At 45.0% G+C, this 24,438-nt stretch overlaps 1 protein-coding gene across 14 annotated transcripts in view; it reads right to left on the bottom strand.

The window, feature by feature from the left end:
* Positions 1-24,438, bottom strand: part of ZBTB20 (zinc finger and BTB domain containing 20) — an 876,097-nt gene that overhangs the window by 58,372 nt on the left and 793,287 nt on the right. For 12 of the 14 annotated variants that reach the window (XM_075593654.1, XM_075593664.1, XM_075593657.1 and 9 more), the window contains one exon: positions 6,805-6,906. The exons of 1 other annotated variant lie outside the window; for it this stretch is intronic. The gene's annotated coding sequence lies outside the window, so the exon portion shown is untranslated. Of the gene's footprint in view, positions 1-6,803; positions 6,907-24,438 lie in introns of those variants that run through there. One more of the 14 variants, XR_012800368.1, reaches the window with a different exon arrangement.

The following is a 24,438-nucleotide window of genomic DNA, read 5'->3' as shown; positions in this document are numbered from 1 at the left end:
CGTATTTGTTGTTGTCTATGTATACCGGTAAAAATGTAAAAGTGTAACATTTTGGGGACACAGATTTTGGGGGTTGGCTCAGGGGGGCCTCTCTAGTTCAAATAGGATTGGATAAAGCAAGACGATCTCTTAAAGTACCAAACACTTACAAAATGTAAAAAGTGGCGACCAGCGCAGCGTTAATATCAGATTTAGTTTATGTGATAGGTAACACTATCCCTAGACTGGACCTTGCTCAGATAATGAGCCGGCATCTGAATGCATCTCATGGATATCCTTATTTACATGGGGTTACATGATGGACCATCAAATCGCTTCAGAGTTGCAATGTGGCTGCTATAAGTCTGCACACTACAGGGGATTATTCATTTTTCATTAAACTGTGACGGTATTGGGGCACTGTCGGCAGGGAAAATCCCATTCAAGTCAATTGGAGCATCTGAGCGATAGCGTCCTGATCGGCTCTATCACAGTTTAATAAATAACCTGCTGGGTCACTGTTAGTGTCACTCAGGAGGTCACCAGGGTTCCAGCAAAATCCTTTAGCAATAGTAGATTTGACCATAAGCTGTGTCCATATGAACCCCTGATGAAGGTGCTTGCACCGAAACGTTGGATCGTTGTGACTGTCTCAGTCATTAAATTACTTTTTTCCATTAACTTGTTTCCATCGCTTTTTGGTGTGCACGACCACCCCCCTCTCCCATATGAAGGCTTCCATAGTTACCATCACTGTAACCTCATACCCACCTTTTATTACATTTTGTTTAGGAATCACCATGATTTCTTACTTGCTGAATTCTATTTGTTTAACAAAAATAATTAAGAAAATTATCTAAAAAGTCCAACAATATGTGATTGCAATGTGAGGTAAATTATATTCCGTTATTAATATTTATAATATAAATTAACATATTATTTATGATGGTTTATATATATTATTTTTATTGAACGCATTTTATTTCCCCATTTTTACCTAACATTAAGGAAATTGCACTGGAAGTCATTTATCCAATTTCCCTTGTGTGGCCCTTGGGGGTGGTCCATGTTCTCAGCAGCAGCTCTGCCATTTAGGGAAACTTTGAGGATTTCATTTGTCTGTAATATTCCCCAAAGAAATAAAAATGGCCCTAGCTGTGTCATCTCAAGTGAACCAATCGGTGAGGAGAATGTTACTTTGACGTGCTACATATCCCCACCACTGATTGGCTGCTGCTACCAATGTCGGCTTTTTCCCCCCCACAACGGCTCCGTTCAAATATAGTCTTAACTGTGGCTTGTTAGGAAAGATTACAACAAAAATATTGCGACGGGTGAAATTGCTACCTTAAGGGGTTAAATCAGCATCATTAATCCAAAAGCTATGACTGAATAAAAAAATGAAAACACACCAATGTATTTCTTTTAATGTTGCATACACCTGCCAATGAAAGAACGAGTGCAGCAGTGAAGGAGTTTGTCTGACTGTGCTGCGAATGGCTCATGTTCAGCTATCAATGTGCTGTGTCTGTGCTGCTGCACGTCAAGTGACAGATTCATCAATAAGATGAACAGGTTTCTGTGCATGAAGATCAGATGAACGCGTAAATCAATTGAAAGCTCTTTTTCTTTTGCTATTTGTAAAAGATCTGAGAGAAATCAAAGACGGCGCAAACCATTTTCTGAGTACGCCTCGCCTCGCCACGACTGTTTGTTGCTGTGCCTTATACTATAGCTGCAATTATTAAAATCAATGCCTCGCAATTATTAGGGAACGCCTTTACAACAGCACGGGGCACGATCTTACCTCGCCAGAACAGTGCTTCTGTGTTACAACCCCCCCCCCCCCAGCCTGGCTATAAAGGAGACCCTCTGCTTACATAGAATAGTAACTAAATCGGATTAAAAATGAGTCGTAATCTGGGCTGTATTGAGGCATTTTGGAAGCAAGGGTGGGGTGTCAGTTTGGCGCTCCTCTCCTCTTCTGGTCTGCCCATACTGGCCAACAGGTCACCTATCTGGGAGATTGTAACAGCGAAAAGCTGGCAGCCGCATGGCCGCCTCTGCCTCCCATCAGTATTCCAGCACACCAAGGCCTGGGACATAGTAGTTGGAAGCTCGCTGAGCCGCACTCCTGCTCTGCCTCGCCTGCTGAAAATTGTGCTTTTTCCTGTCCTTGCAGGCGAGGCAGTGAGCGCGCTCAGGGGGCGGAGGCGGAGCGGGAGGCGGGGCTAGTCCCCCGCTCCCATTGGATGGGAGCGGTCACGTGACCGCTCCTCCGCTTCCCAGAGCGGCAAATTTGAAACCTGCCTGTCTCGGCAAAGTTTCTGAGCCTCCGCACGCATCAGCACGCATGCGGAGGGGGAAACTATAGCCGCGCTGATGACAGATGCAGGGGCTTTGTGCATCTACTCAGCGCGGCTCAGCCCGCTTCAGCGACGCTTAAACTCACTATGTCCCAGGCTTAAGAAAACGCTCATAGTGCCGGCGAGATGAGATGACTTCCAGCAATCACGTCCAAGCCGTTGCACCACGTTTACTATAAGCGCACGCAACGGCGGCAACGCATTTGTTTTGACGCGCCATCGATATAAGCGTTTTGAAGGCTATTCTTTATTGTATCTTTATTTTAAACGTGTTTTTGGACTCATTCATTGTAATCATGCTAAGGGCCAATTTGTCCCGCTATAAATACTTCCTGAAATGCCCCACTATCCAATGCTCCTGATGAAGCTTTGCGAAACGCGTAGCGCTGACAAGAGCAAGCTAAGTGTGCTGGAATACTCATTGGAGGCAGGGACAGCTATTCGGCTGTCAGCTGTTCGCTGTTACAGCCGCTGCACATCCTCTGAGCGCAGGAGCAGGGGAATCCGGAAGTGACTTCACGAGGACGTCACGAGGACACCGGTGAAGCCGACATCTCTTAGATAACGGACTGCGTGGAGCAGGACGCTGATCCTAGGAGACCGGACAGACGTCGTGGGTTCCTCCCGCTGGGGTAACCCAGTTCTTTTCCCCACTACATGCTGTTTGGGCGTTTACATCTGGTAATTGCATATCTGTTACCTCTACATTATTTAATTAAAAGGTTTACACTATTAGGGTCTTGTGCGCAATTCTACTATGGTGTTCTACAGCAGGGGAGCGCAAACTTGGGGGCATGAGATTTTTTTCGGGGGGGTTGGGGGGTGCATCGGTTACAGAGGCCCCGCACGAGGCCTCTGTAAATCAATTGATTCAGCCGGCTTCGGACAACGCCACATGAAATGACGCCATGGGATCATGTGATGTCACATGACCCCGCTGCGTCATTTGACGCCCATCGCCATGGCAACACGGCGTGAAATTATGTCGTGGGGTCACGTAACGTGACATCACATGACCCCGCAGCGTCATTTGACGCCGGCACAAAGGTAAGGGGGGGGGCGCGAGCACTGGGGGAGAATAGGCAGGGGGCGCAGCACCAAAAGTTTGCAAGCCCCTGTTCTACAGTACCAATTTGGAGTACAGGAAGTTTGGAAACACCACTCTGAGGAAGACTGCACCTACCCAATTCCTTCATCCTGGACTGATAATACCTCATACAGGTTTTTCCTGTGCTTTGCATTCTAGCTACAAGGTTTATCGTTTTTTAGGATATTGCTTTTTAATAAAAGATTAAACAACCTGCCAGAAAAGAAAAAAATAACAAATAAAACGGTTGATTTAAAGATGGTCACTTCGGCGTGATGCAAAGCATCAAAAGCAGGCTAAACCATTTGCCACCAGTGGTGACAACAAGGATTTTAATGCACCTGGCAGCAAAGGGGTTAAAAGTGATAACATACAGTCTCTGGTACTGTGACAGGAGTTGAAAATGGAGCTGCAGTTACAAAACGACCATGGTACTGTATGCAGTTTCCGCATCGCTGTACATGTTTGCCGTGATTTAAAGTAGTAATAGCATTTTTTAGTATTTTCAGGATGCAAAAAGTGAACCTACTGTACGTACTCAGCTCTGGGGTACGAGATATGCAGGGACCCAACAGGAAGTTACAATATCATTTCCCCATACCATCACACCGCTTTCTATTGGCTGTTGGAGTGAAACGGTCTCCAGCGGCCATATTTTTCTGCCACACAAGTACACTTTTAAAACAGCAAAAAATGTGAAATCTTATGGGGTTTTTTTTTTAAATAAATTAGTTCTGTATTAGACAAGTGACTGTTTTTTTTTCTTTTTCTTTCAACTCTTAATGCCATTTTTAATGAGTTTTAACATAGCGAGCATCCTTTGATTTCTATAGCAGGTTTAAGCCGACCTCCCCAGCAGTGCAAGAGTGTTGCTACACTGTTTGTGTTTGTGATCATTTGTTGCCAATGCTCCCAGCAGTTTGAGCTGTAAAACTGTAACAATAGATCATTTTACCTTAGTAATATATGGATACATTGTAGCTGCTGAGTTACACCGATTGAAAGATTGATTGAAACTGAGAGGCAGCCATTATGTTAGGCACACAATCAGGATTTTTTTTATAGATTTATAACAGGAGTGCCAAACGATTGCCAGCTTACAGTAGGTAAGAATGTAGGAAGTGCACCTTGGTTAGTACAACTCTGGCCCTAATTTAACATGCTGTAAAGCCGCCTTGCTTTGCTTGGGAAGATGTAAAGTCCATTCATTTGAATGGGCCTAAATAATCCTCTAAAGAGAAAAAAAGAGTATCTGGAGCGGCAGCAAAAACGGCAATAAAGATATGAAATCCCCGGTCAGAATGAAGGCTTTATTCTTGCATACGAAATAGATAGACAGTTTACATGATCTCCCTCCTACGCGTTTCACGCCGCAAGGGTGTTTTGTCAAGGAATAGGGAGCATTGACTGAACAAACACTTAAAAAGCAGAAAAACCCGCCAAATCACGAGTGTAATGAATCAAAGTAAAATCAGTTTACTGGTTACTGGTAAAACGCGTAGGAGGGCGATCATGGACACTGTCTACCTATTTCGTATGCAAGAATAAAGCCTTCATTCTGACCTGGGATTTCATATCTTTATTGCCGTTTTTGCTGTCGCTCCGGATACTCCTTTTTCTCTTTTGGCTATTATCTCTAAGATCCAGGAAGCACGCCACCCAATGGGGGGGTGAGAGTTCTCACCATTGCACCAGACGCGTCCTACACGCAGCCGCCGGGACACACAGGACCGACCAGGAGGGAGTGTGGGGTGTCCTCACCACCAATTGGGGTGACCAGTGAAAGAGGTAAGAAACTATCCCTCTATGGTCCCCATCCTCATGCTCAGCGTCACCAGACATTGATTTATCCCCTTCACCCATGGCAAACAACACACCCGGGTAAGACTGTGTGTCAGCAACACCCCAGAGCGCACGACAACAACAAACACTCTACTAAATAATTCTGAGCAATGTGAAGAGAGGTTGGTAGTGTACTGAATGGGGCTCCATGAATTAATGCTGGTACGCAGCGAACACCTCTTCGTTCTATGTGTATTTGGGTTGAAAGTAAGATACTTTCATTCCTTCAAAACACAGCAGGAGAGGCAGTGAATAAAATTAACCAGAATGCAACTTTTACTTAACCCATCTTCTCCCAGGAAGTGCTAAATGATGATCACTTTAAATACATGGGTAACTGGGTATTTTAAAGCAGCAAGCGCGTCTATACCTATTTTTTGTATTAATTTTCTTAATATAATGGAACCAGCGGGTCCCCCGGAGCTATACACTGCTATTTTTAGCTCCGGGAATCTACCGGATCTCAAGATATTTACCAGTATACTCACCGGTGCCGACGCTCCCTACTGAGGAAACAATATGGTGAAGAAATCTCACGTGGCTCATTGGCAATAAGAAGCCTAAACATCTTCGGTTGCAGCTTCCTATTGGTTGGCAGTGGTGACCATGTTGGATTATATGCCCAGGACATACTTGAAAATGAGAGGTAACTCTCAATGTATTACGTCCTGGTAACACATTTTTATAAATAAATAAAATTCTCCAGGAAGTGCACTGGCATGAGGGGGGGGGGGGGGGGGGGGGTATCAACAAAGCAGAACATAACAGTTAATCTCCGGAGGACCCCCTAGATCCAATTATATAGAAATAATGATTTCAAATAATTTGAAGTTGGGTCCTCTGAGGTTGAACTGCAATATTCTCAGCTCCGGGGACCCCTTTGTTCCAGAGAAATTTACATTTGTACTTTATGCTAATTTTTTCCTTTTGGGAAATCAAAATGCCTGAAAGATCAGCCTCGCTCCCACGGTCCAATAGAAATCTGCAGTATCATCGGGAGGCTTCTCATTGGATGACCCCGGCCTTCATCTTGTTTTTCCTTTTAATTTTGCCTTCAAATACAAAGTTTTTTCAGTACTCAGGAAGTCCCATGAGCTAAGAATAGTGGGGATCTCATCTGGAGGATCCCCTCGCTACTTCTTCAAATTGGGGAAAAGTCCAAATTTGGGAAGGGCAAAATATACTTATTTTTAAACCAACTTACTGATTCAATGCATAAGATTTTAAGAAACTCAATAAAAATATATAATGACTATTAGTTTCATTGGGTTTTAGGTATAAAGAAACCCAGCAAGGGGCAGACGCTCCAAGGACCGAAGTGAGCTTATGACACGGGCAGCTTCACTGTCACCCTGTTTAAACAAATCAGTCAACTATAAAGTGTTTTAAATAACCTATTAAACTTTGAATTTCTCACTGCCTGTGTGCCCTGCATTGTATCCCCGCAGCAACACACTGCAGGGCCTTCTGCAGGGGTTAAATGTACAGTCCCCAAGGGTTGGTATGTTACCGCATGTGTAATGCACTTACAGTAGTTACCAACCGGCGTCACTCTTCAGGTAAGTCACTCCAAGTCTCAGGTTTAGTGCAGATAATCATTTGGGAAGGGATGAGAGGGAGGCGGCATGGAGGCTGGAAGGAGAGCAAACAAAACAGAGAGGACATCAGTGATGTGGACAGTTAAGGTGCAGTTCATTCATTAAATATCCCGGCGTTTTGGCTCCTTTGACCCACAGAACTGAAATAAGGTGGTCTATGTACCAATTCTATTTTGGTGCAAAATAATCTCCAAGTGAGGCATGTTTAACTTGTGTCAGTATCAAGGTGCTTTGTGATTGATGGCATGTACTGTAGTGCCAACGAGTATTCTAAAACAAATCTGGGGCAATTACCAACAAGACCCAGGTACATGCTGGGTACATGCTGGGTACATGCTGGGTACATGCTGGGTACATGCTGCAACATTTCAGTGACATTTCTGCAGACAGACTAATGGCCCATCGGATTAACAGCGGTGGTCCCTGGCAGTCCCATTCAAACTGAATGGGACTACCAGGGACCCCTGCTGTGTTAATCCGATGGGCCATTAGTCTCTGCAGAAATGTCACTGAAATGTTGCAGCATGTACCCAGCATGTACCTGGGTCTTGTTGGTGATAGCCCCAGATATTCCAAGGCAAATTTAAGGCAAGTTTTAGAATACCCGTCGGCGCCCCTGTAGACAGGAGAGGTTACCTAGTGTGCATATTACAGTATAATGAGAAGTATCACATAGGGTGACCATACTTCCCGGTTTAGCCATTAAACGTCCCGGTGTCCCGACAACTTTCTCAAAGTTGTTCCAATGTCCCAGTTTTTTCGCTAGTTTGAACCCACTTACAACAGTAAAAATAAACACGGCATGTTTTTATGTGATCAATCATATCAAAGAGTAAACATTTTAAATATATTGGTAGACTGCAATTACCGGTGCTTTTGTGTAACACAGTAATGCGCTGTATGTGCTGTGAGTGTTGTGTAGGCTTGTGAGATGTTTTCTGAGGGTGGTAGGTGGGTGAATGATGGTGTATTGAGAAGATGTCGGTACCCACACAGAGAACAACATGAAACAATACAGCATAAATTGGGACGCTATTAAACAAATACAAATATAATATTTATTTTAAGAGATGTCATTTGTTTTGTTTTTTTAATGTGTCTCAGTTTCTACATTTGGAAATCTGGCCACCATATGTATACTTGTCACTTTTTCTTTTTTTAACTTGTCAGAAGACTCAGGCAACTGATAGGTGCCAAAAAGTCCCCCTCGGCTAACAAATCTTTTTTTTGCAAGCAAGAAGCAAATGGGGCAGAGCATCGACGTTCGCTTCTCTGGGAGTTTATATGAGAAACATTTTTAGTAGCATTCATTTGAATGAAGTTGAATTCTACTCCAGCACAGGCGAGAGGTCTTTACAGCATATTGCAGAGGGGCCGTGGATTCACAGAGTCAAAAAAAAAAAACATGGTTACATGTTTAAAAGACTAAAACTGTGATGTCACTGAAAAACAAAACCTGTAAAAGTCTTTTTAAATCAGTTTAAAAAGTACACTTCGAAAACGTTTGTAAACATTGGTGGGCATAAGGTACCTTCCAGCGCTGGAAGACACCTAACCGCCCATTCAAGTCAATGGCCTTAAGGTGTGTTCGAGCATAGGAAGTTATTGATGACAGAAGACTGCTTAGCAAACATGGCCCTGTATCCTGGAGATTATGGCAAATTAGCTTCACTGTCTGCATGGAGTAAACCAACCAATGCACTGACTCCCTGGCACTGAAAGGGTTAACGGCGATTCCTTTATGTTGACCCACTTAGTCCTGGTCTGTAGAACCCTGTGATAACCATGTTTATCAGGGGTTTATAACAACTTATAAAACTATGTCATGCTAAAAAATGTACGTATATAGTATATAATGCAATGCTATGTATAGAGTAAAGATCCATGGAGTAAGAAGAAATTGGTTGAAACTCACTGTTTATTGACAGGAATCTCATTATTGGGAATGCTTTAGTTTGACATTAAGATAACGATGTGTATGTAGGTGGTTTGGCTCCCTGACCAGTGCCTGCTGTGCTTGTACATACATTATAATAAATAAGGAATAGTGTGAAACAGCTGACAGAGTCCTCCCTACCCACCTCTTCCACAAAAGGCCAACAGCCAGCATCAATGATCATCAAATGCTGTGAGGCCAGGATACTTAAAGGGCTCCAGCATTTGCAGCAATCTGCCTGCCTGATAACCCAAATGCCCAGCTGAGGAGGCAGAAGCCAGTATCAGGAGGATGTCAGTGTTCAGACTGCATTGATTTCCCCAGCCTTTGTCTGAGTCTGGTTTCTGTCTCGTTTGGAGGTGGTTACTGTTACTACAAGTAGCATGAATCATGTCTCTGTTAAAAAACAGAGCTTCAATTGTCTTACATAACCCCTGGTAACTGAACGTCTAATAATAGCAAGCCCATTCCAGGTAGGGGATCTGTCTAGCTCCCAAGGCTCGCACCCAGCCGCCCATGTGCACTTGCACATACAATACTGCTGACTGATGCATTACTCTTGGGCTTCTTGCTCTCACAGGGCCAGACAAGGTTACTCAGCCTGATAGCCATTACGTTTTAATTAAACCAGTTCAATTTTAATGACACAGGGATAAAGCAAGTCTCACAACCAGACTCCACTGCAATGATGCTGTAAATCAACATACCTGGAATAAGATCAGTATATAGAGCAGCGATAGGACACTGCTACCTTATTTGATGGATACATGTCAAACACACATCGCTCTGCAACCCAGACCTACCCTATTTCTTAGGCCCTCGTCAGTAGAAGAGAGAAAATGGTCGCTAATAAGTTTTATTTACCACTAGCTGAGAGACCCGGCGTTGCCCGGGATGTAAATGCGTAATAGGTAGTATTATTTATAAATGGGGGAACAATAGGTGACTATTTGGAGGGGATGGGAGGGAGAGTGGACAGGAGGGGGGGAGAGTGGACAGGGGGGAGAGTGAGTGGACAGGAGGGGGGGGAGAGTGGACGGGGGGGGGAGAGTGGACGGGGGGGGGAGAGTGGACGGGGGGGGAGAGTGGACGGGGGGGGGGAGAGTGGACGGGGTGGGGGAGAGTGGACGGGGGGGGGAGAGTGGACGGGGGGGGGAGAGTGGACGGGGGGGGGGAGAGTGGACGGGGGGGGAGAGTGGACAGGAGGGGGGGGTGACAGTGGACAGGAGGGGGGGAGAGTGGACAGGGGGGGAGAGTGGACAGGAGGGGGGGTGACAGTGGACAGGAGGGGGGGTGACAGTGGACAGGAGGGGGGGTGACAGTGGCCAGGAGGGGGGGAGAGTGGACAGGAGGGGGGGGAGAGTGGACAGGAGGGGGGTGACAGTGGACAGGAGGGGGGTGACAGTGGACAGGAGGGGGGGGGCAGTGGACAGGAGGGGGGGGCAGTGGACAGGAGGGGGGGGCAGTGGACAGGAGGGGGGTTGGTTTGGTTTAAATTGACGGGTCCCTCCTCTCCACTCCCCCTGTATCTTTCTCCGCTCCTGACCCACCCCACCCACCCCCCCACCCCCCATGTGTAGCTCCGGTCCCCACTCTACAGTGTCTGAGACACAGTGTAACAGACGCACACAGACACACACACAGTGTCCCACACACACACTGTCACGCTGTGACACACACACACATAGACACAGACACACACTCACTCACTCACACACTCACACACACTCACCTCTCCTTCTGGCCGCCGCCATGTTAGTTAGTCCGCGAGGGAGGAAGGGGTCCTTCCTTCCGCCGCCATCTTAGGTGCCGCGTGGCAGCGGTAGGCTGCCCTGGCCAATGCCTGTCCCCGCGCCAGGGAGGTGAGCGGGAGGTGAGCGGGAGGTGAGGGGAGGTGAGTGGAGGGAGCGGGAGGTGGGTGGAGGGAGCGGGAGGTGAGTGGAGGGAGCGGGAGGTGAGTGGAGGCAGCGGGAGGTGAGTGGAGGCAGCGGCAGGCTGCCCTGCCCACTGCCTGTCCCCGCGCCAGGGAGGGAGTTGAGCGGGAGGGAGGTTAGGTGCCGCGTGGCAGCGGTAGGCTGCCCTGGCCCCGCGCCAGGGAGGTGAGCGGGAGGTGAGTGGAGGGAGCGGGAGGTGGGTGGAGGGAGCGGGAGGTGAGTGGAGGCAGCGGCAGGCTGCCCTGCCCACTGCCTGTCCCTGCGCCGGGGAGGGAGTTGAGCGGGAGGGAGGTGAATGGAGAGGGAGGTGAATGGAGCGGGAGGTGGAGGGAGTTGAGCGGGAGGGAGGTGAGTGGAGCGGGAGGTGGAGGGAGGTGAGTGGAGAGGGAGGTGTGTGTGATGGGGGGGGGGAGAGGACAGAGAGGTGTGTGTGTGTGTGTCCCCTTTGGCCCGTCACTCCGCCTCAGGCCAATGAGAGGTGTGCGGGGGCGGCCCAAGGGACCAATGAGATTTCCCCTAGGGACACCGGACATCCAGGCAGGCAGGCAGGCATGCATGCAGGCAGGCAGGCAAACATACAGTGCTTTCACTAATATAGTATAAGATATACAGTACAATGTATATTTTATTTTGCCAATTAAAATGGTATTCCGCTCTCATATAATACGTTATGCTCTTTGACCGGGATATATGAAGCCGTAATGTGGAGAATTCCACCCCGATCCGGCAGTATTGGCCACTCAAGTCAATGGCAGTCCTTGCAGGATTGGGGGTGCGATACCTCGCAACGTGGCTTGAGAAATCCCAGGCCTCAAGGAGGTAGGGTCATTTGGTTCCCAAACAGAGAAACTGGCGTAAATACATGTATGTAAACAGAAATACAATCGTTTGGTTTCCTTTAACCCTTCGCTTGCCTCAGGGGCCGTGGCTCCTGCTTCAAGAGGCACTCGAAAAGGAACACTTTTAAGGGTTAACCCTTTAACTAGGACCCTGAAACTGACATGTCGACTCACATTTATTTTCTGTGTCTCAGACATATCAGTGGAGTCTCACTTATAAAGAGCAGGGCTTTCCCATTAAAATATGATTTTCTGTCCACTAAGCTTGATTTTCACAGATTTGCTTTACAAAGTTTAGAAACGTTCTCAGGATAAATAAGATAAAAACATAAAAATACTGTATTTATGCTGTTTTTTAAGGCATCATGTGCTAGTTTTAACCTATTTAACATATCACTGTCATTAATCCATTTTGGTACTAAGCCCTTTACAATAGATGCTCGTGAATGGATGAAGCCAATAATATTGGGTTACTGTAGAGACAGAACCAGTCAACAGTTGCCAATCCATTTCTCACTTTTTTTAAATAAAAGGTTGTATTTCAAGCTTTTATATTCCATACTCTCAACAAGTAGTGAAAATAAATCGAGGGATTTTGACTTTTCACATCAAAAAATCTCATTTTAAGGAGTAAATTCTATATACTCTGAAGAGGGCGCCCTGGCAAATATCCCCCATTAACTTCAATGGGAGTTTTACAGTATATACAATTTACACCCTAAGTCAGCGGTGTGCGAACTGGGGGGCGCGCCGCTGCGGTGGGCACGGGGTTTACAGAGACCTCGCGCGCTTCCCGAAGGCACTTAAATTAAGTGTCCCGGGGAAGCAGCGGAGGCCTCTGTAAACTGCACTTACCTTGCTTCTGTAGACACGTCGCCATGGCAAAGTGACCTCAAATGACGCTGCGAGGTCATGTGACATCACGTTGCCATTGAAACGTGTGACGTCATGATGCCGGAGGCAAGGTAAGGGGGGGCGCGAAGAGAGGGGAACAGCCGGCAGGGGGGGCATAGGGAAAAAGATTGCGCTCTCCTGCCCTAAGTCATTCATACGGTACATCTTCAAAAAAATTGGGAATGTAGCCTTATGGCCTCTGGAAAACCAGGAATGCTCAACTTGACCATAACAGATACAATTTTGGCTTTATGAGCTTGTTGTGGGAGAATGTGCAATGTATACCCATATTAACCCTTCAATGCTGAAGGGTTAAAATACAGTTTTCAGAACAGTTTTGTAAACAGCACAACAGTCAAAACTATCATTCAAAAAAATGTGCAAATCCGGTGATGTGTCTGCTACACAGACCTGTACTGATTCTCCATCAGCCCATTCCAGTGCTTACATTTCTGTGCATTACCTTCAGTCCCCATTCAACTGCCTGTTCTAGAACTTCCCTTATCCTCTCAGACACCGATTCCAATGGGATCAGCCATACAGTGGGCCTAGGGGTTGCCATTTGTCCAGTATTGAACCGGACTGTCCTGTATTTGGACACTGTCCAGTAAAAAAGTGGAGATAATACTAGAAATGTATGTGTACCGGTATTACCTCTATGGACAAAGTGCTCTGACCTGCTTGGGGGGGGGGGGGGGGGGCGCTGATTTCCCAGAGCACAGAGAGAGCAGGGCTGTTGCTATGGGGCTGGGCAGCTTTCTCCATCCTGACTTGCTGTTGCTGGGTAATGCAGCCAATCAGGAGGTGTCAGGAGCCTGGGGGTGGAGCCAAGGAGAGGAGGAACCAGCATGGAGCAGAGAGAGGTCAGAAGAGTGTGTGTGTCTCGAGTGTGTCACACTTTTCACCATTGTGTCCAGTATTTTTGGAGAAGCCATCTGTTTTTCAACAATATCTACTTTGGTTGGCTGGTCCTACTTATCCAATGCGCATCACACATTACTACAGTGTATGTTCATACAGAAGAGGAGTGTCATGGAACAAAAATAATATTTCTGTTTGACCCCCCTTGCAGCTTCTGCTTGTCAGCTCCTTGGTTTCAGCTGCATGTATTTGCTCCACACACACACACGCACACACACACACACACACACACACACACACACACACACACACACACACACACACACTGTGCCTGTGTGATATATTACTATGTTGCCTTTTCTGCCCCTGAGCATGTAGCCATTGAGTTGCTACAGCAACCCGAGATCTTTTCTCAGAATGGGCTATTCTGCCCTCCCCCTGTCTTGCTGACAGTTGGTCTGTCCCTAGACTATTCCTGTCTCCCAGATCCCCTTCGCTGTCTTTTACTTCCTGACACTGGCTGAGTGAGTACCCCTCCTATGTTATACTCCTCCCGGCAAGGCTCAATCCTTTTCACCTGCCCTTTACTACAAGGCATCCACAGAGAAGCGCTCTCCCAACACAACATCACATCCACAAGAGCCTGTATTTACTGCTGCTTTCCTAATAAAGTGAAGGAAATATAACAGGACTTGGTGTGCTTTGGAAAGGGGGCTGAGTTGAAGCTATCTGGGTCCATTTATACCCTGGACACGACCCTGGGTCCAGAATAAGAGGAAAATAAAAGGATGGTGGAAGAAAAAGATTATACATTTTTTTAACATGTTATAGATCACTGATAAATAAATAAGTATACAATGTTGTATTTTTAAGGAGCATCAACTACCTGATGAGGAAAGCGTACAAACTATCTTTTAGGTCAGAGGCACAGGGAGATAAAGTTACTTGTCTGAGGTCACGAGGAGATCTACCCACTGCGAATACAATGCCAGTACCACAAGGACAAGCACGCTTTATATTTTAAAGAAAATGAACTGAATTTTGATTTCCAGAATACATTAAAACAGACTTCTATCCAGACATTCTTGGCAGGAAGTGGTCCTAATGTTCTAATTATATTATTGTACCAACTGTCCCTGATTTATAGGAACGGTCCCTGTTTGTACAGAACAAATTATTTATTTTCCATTTTCTGAAACATAAAAACAATTATAGAGTTAGGAACAAGGTAGAACAATGGAAAAGTGACAAATTGAAGTGTAAGGGGTGACGTGGGGTTGGGATGAGATATGTAATTACATAGGGACAGGACTGCCAAACTTAATCTGAAAAAGGGTCTTATACTTGAGGTTTCAGGTAGTATGCAAATGGAGATGTCTGGACCAGCAGGTGCATGCCTGAGGATGAATGTATGTCAACGTGTGGGTGCCTTTGGGGTGTCCGCCCAAGTGTGGGTGCCTGTGCTGGTTCAAGACTGGGGTTAGGAGAAAGAAGGGGAACCACGGTACAGTGATCAGGACGAAAGCAGATCTTTAAACAACGTACTAAAAATACGTATGAAAACTGAATTTAATCACAAAAAATTCCATAATGAAGTTTTATGTTACTTTTCAGAAATATCTGATGTTAGCATCCCACTAACCTCCACATGTTTGTATAGAAGCAGAAGTACCCTTGCATTTACCACTGTATGGCAGAAGTATGTTTGTTCTAAGGCCCAGAGCCACAAAGCTCCGTTACTGACTTAACTTAATTTAAAATGCCAACGGTGATGTTCACAGCTTACTAACGCAGTGTAAAGTGCTGTTTTTAGTCATCACCAGCCCATACGTTACTATAACACAGGGGAGCGCAAACCTTTGGAGCTGCGCCACCCTGCCTGCACCCCCTCGCTCTCGTGCCCACCTACCTGGTTTTGACGCCGCGGGGTAACAGGACGTCACGTGACCCTGTTGCCATGGAGACGGACATGTGACATCACTCCGCATGACACCGCGGTGTCATTTGATGCCACGTTGCCATGGCGACACGTCACAGCAACGCGTCTGAACCCCGGTAAGTGAGTTGCAGAGGCCTCACGTGATCCCCCGGCATTTAATTTAAATGCCTCGGGGAAGAGCCGCCTGCACCCCACCAAAACAAATCCCGTCCCCCCGCCCCCGGGGGTCGTACTTCCCACTTTGCGCACTGCTGCTATAACGGACGTTAGTTTTAGTGATATCCCTCTAACAACGCATATCCACACAGCTCCGTTACAGTTACCGCAGGGATTTAACATTACGTTAGCTAGGTCGTAGATAAACTTGGCGTTACTCCCATCCAGATATAAGTCTTTTACATGGTCTGGATAATTGAAAGACCGCAGTCAGGGATGATTTAACCATCATATTGTTATTTACCGGGTTCTTTCCCTGTCCTGTCTTTTTTTACTTTCATTAAACACCTATTGAAGGACCTGATAGCAGTAACGCTGCCTTAGGGTAAGACATGTTCATTGAAGCTAACGCAAGGCAGGGCTAAAAGAACATGGGATTCAAGCCTATGCTAATGAGATCACTAACTGCCGTTATTTGTGCATGTATTTAGCTTTGCGGGTACCCGTTAAACTCAGGGAAAATAACGCTCCTTAGGTTACGTCACTGTAGTAGTCCTGACGTAACGTAGCTCTGGGGATCTGGTCCTAAATGTCTTTAGCAATGTCATCATAATACATTAAACTTTGCAGGAACTGGAGGAAGGACTGAGACACTTTGGGTAACCCTAGAAACTGATGTTAAAACATTTATTTATTATACTGGGTTGTTCTGCAAACCTCTAGGAGAGGAAAAAAAATCAAACCAGATTTGAAAGAGTGTGCAATTCCAGGAGATAAACATTGTTACTCTGCCATATTTAGACTAGACAATATCCTTGTTACAGGTTCAGCCAAAAGCAGGACATTCTCAATTCCTTACATGGGGCATCTGTCAAGCAATTAGTGAGGGTGCTCACTTGTAATGAAGCAATACTAGACTTGGCATTGCTTAGTAAATTTGGGTCTATGTCATAATATGCCTTCTAGGACCAGAAAACATATTACGGCCTATTCATGCGAATGGGCCTTAAGGTGTCTTCCTGTGCCAGGAAGTGTCTTATGGCATAGCGCCATTGTATGGCCCTTAACATGGGGACAGAGTATCACACCACGGGTGACAACGTCGGTCACGTGATCATCCATCAGTGTGTGTCAGTATAAAGACAGACACACAATACCCCACACAAACTAAGCTTTTAGATTCTAGGAGGGTTGCCTTTGCAGGGATGGGACAATGTGTACGGGATTCTTTGGCTGGGGGTATTTGAATGGCATGCAAGAGAGGGGGGAAAAAACAACAAGATACGATAATAAGAGCAGCCGACCTTTGTGTCAGACAGGTGAGCAAAAGCACAAGAAAAAATAAAGTCTAGATGGGTTTCCAAAGAGGTGGCAGGTATAATAATGGCAACACGGAAATCTTTTCTTTTTCTTCACTCTTTCTATTGTAATTTGGTATTTTCCCAGTATTAGAACTGATCAACAAAGATTGGAACAGAAACAAGATCATAGTTGGAAGACAATACAACACCATGTCCATTCATTTCCATTACATCGTTGTACCAATTTTTATATAATATATAAATAAAATTATAATTTTAACTTGTATAAATACGTAGTTTCAAACATACAACTTCTAGTTTACACACCATAAAGACAAATTAAAATATATATAATATAGTGTACAGTACAGTGGGGTTGGAGAACGAAAAACAATGGAATAAATTAACGTACATTGTAACAGTAAGTAAGGAGGGCCCTGCCCCAAGGAGCTTGCAATCTATAACGTAGGTTAAGTGGAAACATAGGGTACAGGGGGACAAGAAGGTTGGTGTGTTTCGAATTGTAACAGGGCAGCTGTAACATTAGTGAACGGCAGCAAACGGCTGACACCCTTTGGCACGACTCGTGTGTTCTCATCTGAGTGAGAGTCCTGAGGTGAAGTGCTATCAACAGCAACGGAACAGCAAACAGATCCTCCCAGCAGAAATTCAGGGGGCGAGGAGAAAGTGACAAACGCCAGCTTTTTGAAGAGCTGTATGTGTCTTTTCTTGATGAAATTAACCCTGTGCAGGCTGGCTTAGTGGACAGGAGCAGTAAAGGTGGAGCATGGTGGGGAGACTTTTTTAGGGGGGGAAGGGCGCCTTTGGTGCGACTCGTGTGTTCTCATCTCAGACTCCTGAGGTGAAGTGATTACTAAATAAATGTTACTAAACGTTACCTTTTACATTTCTATGCCTCACATCCTTATATTTTGAAGTGCCACCCACATCGTTACTTAGAATATTTTTGTTATCAACTCTCTTTGCCCTGCGGGAACTGACTTGGTATTCTTCCAATTTTTTGAAGATTGTTTTTTTTTAAAACCCTTTTTCAATGTCAGTATAATTGTCCTGTCTTTTAAAATATATTATCAAAAATATCTAAGATTTTAAGTCTCCTATCGAAGGGCATAAGATGTAATTCTATTCCTTAGAATCATTATTGTTACTATAACAATTATTATTGCTGCCTGCAGGAATAGACAGCTTTTAAGAATTATAGACCGACTCAGTATGAAGATGGAGAACTATATCAGGTTAGGCAGAATGAGGTTCAGCAAGTACCAACAAAAACTCCCCATTTGTCTGCTCTAAACCCATAATTAAAGGAGTGTGAAAACCTAAATATATACAGCCGCGGTCCCTTTTATTCTCCAACATCTCCGAATTTTTTCGGGGATTTTTTCCGAATGCCACACACATCACCGCGTTCATGCCGCATTCATACCGCATTCACATTCATGCATTCAATATTACGAGCGCTAAAATACCGGAACATATTCCAGAAAAAAAAATACTGCATCTGCCCGCGGTTATCAGAGTTGCGCCGATACGGCCGCATTAGGATAAAGGCGGCCGCCACTGTAGGTGGTGTTCAGGCTACATACAACTCCAAAAATGGAGAAAACAAACCAACAGAAAAAGACGATCACAGAGCACTCTACACTTCCTAATAATTACACAACTATAACAAATTTTAAAAAATAACTAAATCTTATACCGAAAAATATATTTTATGGATTAGTTGCATACCATCTCATGGGCATACTATACAAAATAAAAAAAAACACCAAGAATAACATACTGTACAAAAAGTTACATTATCCCCTAAGGTAGGAAAATGATTACAAAAATATAATAATAATTTGTATAATGTTATGTCATACCAAAATGTAATTAAGCTGGCTTAAAAAAACAAAAATTACATGTTAAACAGATTTACATTCAAACATGTCAATCCAATGCCGGAAGGTAGCTACTATATGTATAGGTACACCAATTATCGTTCCAGTTGTTGAATTCACGGCTCACAGGTGAAGCATCCTTGATGTTTTTACAAAGTGCTCAGTTCACAGAGAGTAGAGTGCAGAGACATGCAACAATCTGTGCTCGAAGTAACAAGGAGAGTTGTGCTGTACAGGTAGTCCTCGTTATCCAACGTTTCACTTTACAATGAATGGCATATCCAACGCTTTACAATGCAACCCTAAGGGTCGTTTTTTTGATGCCGGAATGCGTTATCCAACGCTCACCGCCACTGATTAACATGGGACTCACTTTACAATGGTTTCACTGTCCAACGCTACTTCCAGAACGGATTCCGTTGGATAACAGGAATACTCATCCATCCGGGAATCAATGATGATAGAGTGTTGTTAGTTTCGTATCCAGTCTGTTTGGGGCCAGTGTGGTTCCTAGTTTGTGTTCTGGTTTATGGCATCTGCTTCTGACCTTCGCCACAAGCCCTTTATATCCTCCTGAATGGGAATGGCGTGTGTATTGTTGGGTCAGCATGCAGCCTGCTTTGGGCCCACTTGAATCCCGGCTGGTACTCACCGGTTCCCTGCATCTGCTCCCGACCTTGGCCATGGACCTTTCATCTCTGCTTTATTTCATACTCCCCGGTTCCCATGATGTCTCATCACTTTATTACTCCTTTCAAACCTGTAACGTATCACACTAATCTCCCGCGCCAATGCGTGAACTCACTCCTCATATTGGTCAATTTGGCCTGCTAAAAATTGGTTACCGTAGGTGCTCCAAGACATATATTCAATCCGCAACTCATATAATGGTTTCAGTCCTGGTAAGTATGAGGAACGTGACAAGTTTTTCATCTCAGGAAATGTCTCATATATTTAGAACACACCTTTCTTAGATGCCACCCCATCCACCTGAGGTCACATGTACAAGGCGTGGCACTCTCAGGGATGAGGCTTTTTTTCTTTCAAAATTACAAATCAGGCATCTTGTGCAGATAGGTAAAAGGGATGAGAAAAAAAAACCCTAACGCATTTCGCACTGCACAATGGAGCTTCTTCAGAGGCATAATAGGGTGGGTCTGGCTAGTACCATATGTAGTCCCCTATTAAAGAGACCGTATCACAATTATAGCAAATTGGAACATAAAACATGGAATGGAATATTATAAATATTGACCAATGATACATAATTCACAAAATGATATATTAAAAATAGTACCTCACTAAGCGGTAAACCTTCTCATGTGTTACAAAATCAACACTAAACCAAAAATATATACCTCACATAATGAGTTTAAGGTACTTAGACTCCATAACTACTATTAAATCGAAAGATAATTGTGTAAAGTAATTATTCACAATGACGCGGACTGGCCTGGGCAGCAGGGGAGCTCTATGCAGACTCCGGCCATTAGGTAGCGCTGCAGAGCTCAAAAAGCTGCTCTTCCCAGGCTATTCGGCGGACTCTTCTCTGCACTGTACTGGTAAGTGTATATATGTATATTGTGTGTATATACAGTGCACTGAGAGGGGGGACAACAGTCCGGGTCCCGGTGGCTGCAGGGAGCTTGGCCAGCCAGCACTGGAAATTGGCCAATCACCGCCACACCTCCCTGTCGCCTCCTGATCGCCTCCAGCCTAGTTTATGGTTCGCGTACGCACGACGTCACGTGCTAGGTCGCGCGGGCCCAATAACCGTGGCCTAAGTTGACATGTGAGAACTGTCAGGTGGTGTGCCTCCTCTCCAAGGCACAGAGATAAGTAGCGGTCAAGTTAAGTAGTGCTTGAATGCAGGAGAAAATGATCCCGATACATATACAGTAGTGACACTATGTATAGAAATTCAGACCACAGAGCAGTCCAAACAATCCAGTGCTCCAAAAAAAATATTGTAGAGGTGTGTGACTGGGGATACGCTGTATATAAGTGTCTCTAAGTATTGTTATAGACACACCATGTGTGTCAGCCTGTGAGCAATTGCCAGTAAGGATAATGTATAAGAGAGTAATGAGTAAACAAAGATAGTAAATGAAAGGCTTGTTACCGACTGGCTGACACATGTTCTTTTATCAATAAACTATTCTAAAGAAGACCCTCGTGTCCTGTGATCCGTTTTTTTCCATTACAGTAGTGACACTACTCTAAATCTCAATATACTTTTAATATGGTAAAAAGAAGGAATCAAGTTTATTTGTAATTTTTTTTACCCAGATGTCCTTGTGTTCTACGAAATTCATATGGTATGTTTGTAAATAAGAAAATTAGCATCACCCTTTAGGCCTCGGACATGATGCCGCAGACCGTGCGGACGGGCGAAAAGACTGCCTTAAGGCAGTGTTCGCGTCCATGCAGCGTGCAGGCGCGTGCGCGCGGAAGCGGGAGGGGGCGCGCGTTGCGCAAGAAATCAGTTCAAACTGATTTCTTGGTGCGACAGGCCGGTCACGTGAGTGGTTCGCCCAATGAGGCTGAGCCAGCTCCGTGACGCCCCTCGGCACGCTCTCACGGCTCGTCTAGTATGGCCAGGGAAAGCACCCGCTTTCCCTCAGCCTCCGCGCGCCTCCGCATGGGAGAAGTCACTATGTCCTAGGCCTTACAATGACTGAAGTAGAAGCAATTTGGGGGTATGGAAGTGTATAGAAATCGTACGTTTGGAGTGGGATGGAATCTTTATTTATTTTTATACTTCCAACATTTCATGTTGTAAGTAACATTTAAGCCATCTCAACTGGCTTCAAGTAGGCATGAAACATCAATACAGTACAACTGGAAAATAGAACTTGCAATTGACTGTTCTTTACCATCTGGCTGCAAGAACATTCTCTGCTAGGGAGACGTTGCATAAGTAACAAAAAATAAGCACCGCAAGTACGCCCAGGATTGAGTTTTTGGTCACTTGCAAAGAGCCCTTGGAAAGTAAAGCGGCTAATTATATGCAACTGTGCCTGACTCCAGATGACAATATATCAGTCAAAAGTGAGGCACTTTGATTTTTAAAGGCATGCTCAGATCAGGGCAGAAGGAACACCCATATGTCATTAGCTCGTAAGCACCAAAAGCCTAGGGCTTTTGGACAGCTTTGTGTGTATAATAAAAGCATAAAACTAAATCTGGAATAATTCAGTTCTTTTTCCAGAAAAAAAAAAAAAAAAAAACAATAATAACGGGCATATACTTTATATTATTTTGTAGACGGCTTTAATTGAAAATAAATGTTCCCCCTGAAGCCCATTTCAGATTTTTAAGAACCTGCAAGAAGTCTTAAGATCTCTAGGCCAGCTTTATAGATCCATCTGTTTGGGGCTTGTTATTCATTTGTCTGTATCATATTACGTTTCAAGAAAGTGAATGACAGACGCAGGATACATTCACAGAGGTAGACAGTATACAGGGGTGCTAATAGGAGAAATAGAAATTGAGTTTGTAGGCTTGGGTTGCATCCAGAATATGATTGCACAACCTGTATTTCTCATCAGGACCAGTTTAGCTGTTCAGAGCCTCAGGTTCAGCAAACATTTATTTCTCTTGGTCCCCGCATTTAAGGTAAATATCTGCAATACTGTTTTATTGGCAGATGTCATGTTTCATCTCAATAATATAGGAACCAACACACCTAAACATTTCCTGAACTGGTGGTAGACCTCAAGACATCACAGACATGTCGCCAACACATTTGATAAAGAAACCTCCTCCAATATGCATTCTAATTCTTTTACCATGCTGTCGGTGACGTTTGCCTGTTGCCATTATACATGTTATTATCTTGGGGAGGTATTCCATCCAAACTACCTATAGATGGCCACTGATAATTTTGGTAGGGTTTACAAGTTCAGGTAATAGAGGAATTCAACGATATTTGTGATCCATTTCCGTTGTCCCTTGACATGTGGTTCTCAGACGTCTCCTCAAGGCCCTTAGCAATATCCTAATCATATGCACAATAGGTGCAGTTACCTTCGTTAAATGCTTTAGTTATAGCCTATATAAGCCTGGAGTGGCCAGTGGACGCCAGTGAGAGGTTTGAGAACCACTGATACAATGTCGTTTTCTTAGAGCATCTTTCTTCTAATATCTGGGACAAAAAGGAGAGTGTTCTCACCACAACATAACATTACAAGCTCATGATGGCAGGGATTCTGTGTGCCCTTGCATACACCCAGGGCCGTCTTAACGCATGGGCACGCTGGGCAGTTGCCCGCGGCCCCACAGCATAGGGGGGCCCCACGCGCCCGGCCCATGCGTGCCCACCAATATTAAAAATGTAAAATCTCCATTCTAAGTCTAGCTGGGAGGGCTCGCTCTCCCCCCGCCCGGCACCCCGGCTCCGCTCGCTCTCTCCCGCCCGGAAGTGGAACCCCGTCTCCGCTCGCTCTCCGCCCTCCCGGCACCCCGGCTCTGCTCGCTCTCATCCCTCCCGGCACGCGTCACAACCGCTCGCAGCCTAGCATTGCAGCACTTCCGGTGCCTGCTGCTGCTAGTGAGCGCGTGGGAGGCTGGGAGCGGCAGTTTGCATAGGTTAGAAGTATATACCAGTGACTGTCTTTATTGTGATATTTCTTCAGATAAGAAAGGGGGTACAGGTTGAGTTGTTTCACTGTACTGCAGTTATAGCAAAGTGATGTTTCTCTTGTGAGGTATTGTAAAAGTTATATAAAAGATTGTTTTATGAATAACACTAACAGTAAGATGTCAGAATAAATTGTAAACGAGATATTCAGGGGATATTAACTATTCGTTAACAAATCGTTAATTTACATTTTTATTCATGTGAGTGATTGTGTAGCAGGGCCCAGTGCACTGCTTTGTCCGAGAGCCCCTAATGTTGTTAAGATGGCCCTGCACACACCATCATCCTTACAGAGAGTAAATGATCAAACATTTATTTGAACCTAATAATGTCTCAGTTTAGGATACTGAGAATGCGTTGCTGGCCTCCTTCACAGTAAAGGGGTTTTCAATGTGTGCCTAATCTGCAGCCAAAGGGCTCTGCTCTGTCATTTAGCAGCATTAGTCTGTGCGTATAGTGCCCACGATGGGCGACGCGACAGGTGACGTCACCCGTCACCGCTAGTTATATTTCGCTTTGCGACGGCGGCGCGGGCATACTGGCATTTGATTTGTTCAGGGGCTGTCACATGAGGCCCTTGAAAAATCAAATATTTCCAGCAACCAAAATTCGCGTCGCTCCGTCGCATTATTGCCGTCACGCTTACTACAAGCGCACGCGGCGGTGGCAATGCATTTGGTTTTGGGCAACGTCGCATCGCCGTCGCGGGCACTATACGTGCGGCCTAAGTCTACCGAAATTAAACACAGAACTGCTGCTTTTTAATGAAATATATATATTTTTTTTTTTAAAGTTCTGGCCAAGACTATTAATAATTAAGTGACCCATCACATGCGATTTATATACTGTATGCTCGGTATTTATAATCTATATAAAGCTCAGTATACAGTGCAAAGGTCATTTACTACATTTAGGGGTTCTTTTATTTCTTGTCTCCTGTCTTACTGCACGTTAAGTGCCATCTTCTTCTCTTCCTTTATACAGCTGGATGGTGGGGACGCAGCTACATCTGATTATGTTATCACTGGAGGGGAGAACACCTTGCACATAAATACTATTATTAATACTGTAAGACAGTGATGCGCAAACTGGGGGGATGGGAGATTTCTCTGGGGGGGCGCAAGCGGTTGCAGACGCCCCGCGCTCTTCCCCCAAGGCAT

Source organism: Ascaphus truei, chromosome 3, assembly GCF_040206685.1.
Source record: "Ascaphus truei isolate aAscTru1 chromosome 3, aAscTru1.hap1, whole genome shotgun sequence".
NCBI lineage: Eukaryota > Metazoa > Chordata > Amphibia > Anura > Ascaphidae > Ascaphus > Ascaphus truei.
This window is presented reverse-complemented; position numbering and strand designations above follow the sequence as displayed.